Below are 4,001 nucleotides of genomic sequence, written 5' to 3' on the forward strand. Positions count from 1 at the left end.
TCAAGTAGAAACGGAGAAGGCAATCAGCTACGAGTCAGAGACTAGAAATTTCTTGCTTGAGATTTAAAATCTCTCTTTCCAAATCTTGGATTGTAGCAGGAGTAGATATGATATTTCTTCTTTCCTTAAGAAGTTGTTTGACTTCTGCCATGGTGTATGGTCCTATTGACTCTCTTAGTTGGATACTAGGTTGGATTTGGATTTCTGGTTCCTTAGGTGCTTCGTCAAGTTTATCAATGATTTGGGACCGAAGCACTGGATCTTTAATAATTTTTAATAGATCCATGAGGTTATTACCATCCAAAACATTAATACTAGTTTCTTGAAACTGGGCCAGGTAAATGCAACAAACAGTGCCGAAACAGCTGAAGTCTCAAATTAAGTTAGATAAGGCGGCATGTTAACCTTTAAAGCTCTAATCTTTTTGTTGCCATATGTCCTCTCAACGGAAGTGGTGACTGAGATCCATTAATACAAGCCCAATTCTATGTACTACTTCATAATTTTTTGATAAGGTAAATTTTATTAAAAGGTACCTAGATGGTACAGAATTACAACAAAAACAGCCCCTGCCATACCAGGGAAACTATAAACCCCCTATCTCCTCTAGAAAGTTCATATATTGCTCCATATTTTCCATAACTTGTCTTTTCATATATTTTACTGCTTTTGTTACTAAGGGCTCCATATCAAGAAAGGAAGATAAATGCAGAATCCCGTCTTGAAACGTAAAAAGTATGGGTATCTAATTAATTTCTGAAACAAAAATTGGCAATAATAATCAGACATACGACTTCCAGCTTCAAATACGCCATGGTTTCATTAACTATAAAGGCATGGAACTTGTAAAATAGGGTAGCGTTTAATTTGTGTTTAGAGTTCACATGCTAAATATGCTAGGTTTACCAATCAGCCAATGATTAATCACATTGTTCATTACCACAAACCCCTCATCCACCAAAGTAACTCGAAGCAAAGCAAATGAGAATGTTTCCATAAATATAGCAAAGGAAACAAAAGAAAGTACATGTGAAATAGTTAACTAAAGAGAAAACAATAGATGACTGGCAAGACCAAGCATGAAATAACAAAAGCGATTAGAATGAGCATACCCCAAATAAATCAGCTGACAAGAACAAACCGAGTAAAACCCCTTTTCCACATAATCTTCATTGGGGAATCTTGGTATTATTTTTCACTTGCAAGGAAGCCTTCCTTACCATCTGCATTCACCGTTAGTTTTTCTTATTCAATTTCAACAGTAATAGAGACTAACGCTACAAAGCAGGAAACCCTTTATCATAGTTATACTAATTGCCAGTTCAAAAGTGACACAAAGTATTTAAGTGCCGCCATGCAAGACGCTCTTCATCATAATTGCACTAATTTCCGACTCAGTTTCAACAGTGGTAGAGGCAGCATCATAATGCGGGACAACCCTTTATCATAATTATGAGACACAGACAATAAATTTCTCTATATATAACTAAAAATTTTGAAGAATTCCAAAACATTTAACTAACTGAATAGTGTCGAATATTTTGGACATTTCAAGATGGAAAGTGGATCATATAAATTGGACAAAGTGTGTTTATTCACCTCCCTTAATCCTTCATTGCGTATCATCAAGATACATTTATCGAATCCCATATTTTAAAGAAGCTCAGTCCGGTGAAAAATTGAGTGAATGATATAAATCCAAATTGGGGTTACCCTGTCAAAAGAGAAAAGCACAAAAATTTTGATTTAGGCATATTATCAAACACCCTCTTTGTGCATCAACTTTCTTTATCTAAGAATAGCGGAGCTAGTAAGTGAATTTTCTACCAAAGAAAAAGGATTACCTCAAGCAAAATGATTTTCCATCCTTGTAGGGAAAAACCTGAGGTTGAGAATTAAGAGATCACCTACATATCAGAATTTGGCACATATCAATAATTAGCAAGAGAATTTTGATACTTGAGATATTCTCTAAGACGGACTAATTTATTTTAATCAGTAATTTTCTCAAGCAACTAAGCCATTAGAGAATTAATCGAAACAGACATCAAATAATAGTTATCCAAAATCACCCATTGGAGTATCTATTTCCAGACATGCATGTGAAGATCAGAAAAAAATTAGTGAAAGATAGGTAAGAATCCAACAAAAATTTGCCCACAAACATGTGCAATAAGAAAAGATTAATTGGAGAGAAAACTTACGACAACTGGGAGCTCAAACCAGACAAATTAGACGAAGGGAACAACTTTTGCAGAAATCCACAAAATAAATTAATTCTGAAAGGAGAGAAGATGGTGAATGGAAGTGCGGAAGGGAACCGCTGTGCTAAAAGAGTGGGATGGTGGGACACGTGTTTATTTTAAGGCCAACGGACGCTTACAATTTAGCCACAAAAGAAATATGAATTTAATTAAATATCCTTCATTGTCCAAAAGCTTCACTTATTAATAGTTTATTATAGTTTAAATTAAATTAAACTAAATTAAATAAACTAGTAAAAGCCCGGGCCCAACGTGAACAAATTTGTATGGTTTCATGCTACGGATAAATCTATGATGATAACAGGTAAAACGACCAAAAGTCAAGATTTAGAGAATAAAATGAACATTTCTTCAATCTGAAAATTTCAGTTACAATCAGATATAAAAATAATTCATAAGGATTAAGATACAACTTTATTACACGTATAGAGAACATTTGGACACCAGCCAACATCTGATAAGAGGCATAGAAGTTTGCTCCTTCAAAGAGCTGTGTTGTTTGGTTCGGCAATTGGCAAAAGGTTCGATTTTTTATTATTATTCTGGAATGGAATAATCTGTTTCTGCATGCAAAAGGACATTTGTGACTTCACTATTGAAGGCGTGGAAAAGGCAAAATAGGGACTCTACCTAACCTTGTACACAGGAATGAAGTCTTTCGCATTGTTGTTCATTCAAATCAGCAGTATCATATAGCAGGCCTTGACTTAATATCATCTTGCATGGTTCATTCTTTAACCCATTTCGGGTTAATACATCATCAACAAGCTGCAGAGTGAAAAAGAGATGGGAAGAGATTACAATTTACATGAACGAACAAATTTACAAAATATCCTTGACGTAGGCATAATATTTCAAACTTTTGTGGTAACTTCTCGACTTGTAAAATGGGTGCAACAAGAGAAATGCCAATGGAACCAGAAAGTATCCTTCATTTGCTGGGTGTAAATGATTAATATTGTGCAACACCATATAAATCTTAAAGAAATACAAGTTACAGGAAGCTTACATTTTTGTTGCTGTAAGCATTGATGAGCTTTCCATACTCGGCCTTCTTTTGCAGCTTTGGCTTCATATGCTGGTTACTTCTTTCAACAGGTAGAACCAGTCATATAAGTGAACTCATTACATCAAACATATAGATATTGTCCCATAAAAAAAGAATGTAATGAACCCATTCTTTTTCAATAAAATAAATGCTTATATTTCCATTTTACTGTGGCAGTGGTACGATTAAGCTAATTTCACAATGGATGACAAGTAAGTTGCGTGATCTATTTAAAGAATGATGAAAAATCTATACAATCCTGAATATATATTAGAACATACAATAACCAGATGAACAATTAGTGTATTCTTTTCAGTCATGGCCATATAGTTGAAGCAATTGAAAGACAAAAAGGGTTAGTCCAGGAAGCTTTAGAAAGATTAGAGTAGCACGTTTAATCAAGTAATTACGTCAAGTTGACGTGCAAACAAGCGTGTCCTAATTGTGGGGCCTCTTTTTGCTGGAGGTAAGCCTACGGTTCAAACAATAAGCAAGTGTGTTTTCAAAGATGATCATTCTTTGATAAAAATTCGGACTGTGCCAAATTGTTGATTCGACCACCTACGCCAACTAGCGATGATGATAATTCCTCCTATAACATGGTTTTCAATGAAATCATTCAAAAGGCAATTCTGTGATATCTTTAGGTATGACGTCGTTCAATAAGCTCTTTATTGCAGAATGGAAAA

The 4,001-nt window shown here is 34.6% G+C and overlaps 1 long non-coding RNA gene across 1 annotated transcript; it reads right to left on the reverse strand.

Moving 5' to 3' along the window:
* Window positions 1–371: 371 nt before the first annotated feature.
* LOC132067686 (uncharacterized) lies at window positions 372–2,353 on the reverse strand. The gene is made up of 3 exons (XR_009417204.1): window positions 2,205–2,353; window positions 1,600–1,714; window positions 372–1,223 (listed from the first exon to the last, which is right to left on the reverse strand). It is a non-coding gene; the product is annotated as an uncharacterized LOC132067686 (long non-coding RNA).
* Window positions 2,354–4,001: the final 1,648 nt, after the last annotated feature.

Source organism: Lycium ferocissimum, chromosome 1 (genome assembly GCF_029784015.1).
Source record: "Lycium ferocissimum isolate CSIRO_LF1 chromosome 1, AGI_CSIRO_Lferr_CH_V1, whole genome shotgun sequence".
In the NCBI taxonomy this organism is placed as follows: Eukaryota; Viridiplantae; Streptophyta; class Magnoliopsida; order Solanales; family Solanaceae; genus Lycium; species Lycium ferocissimum.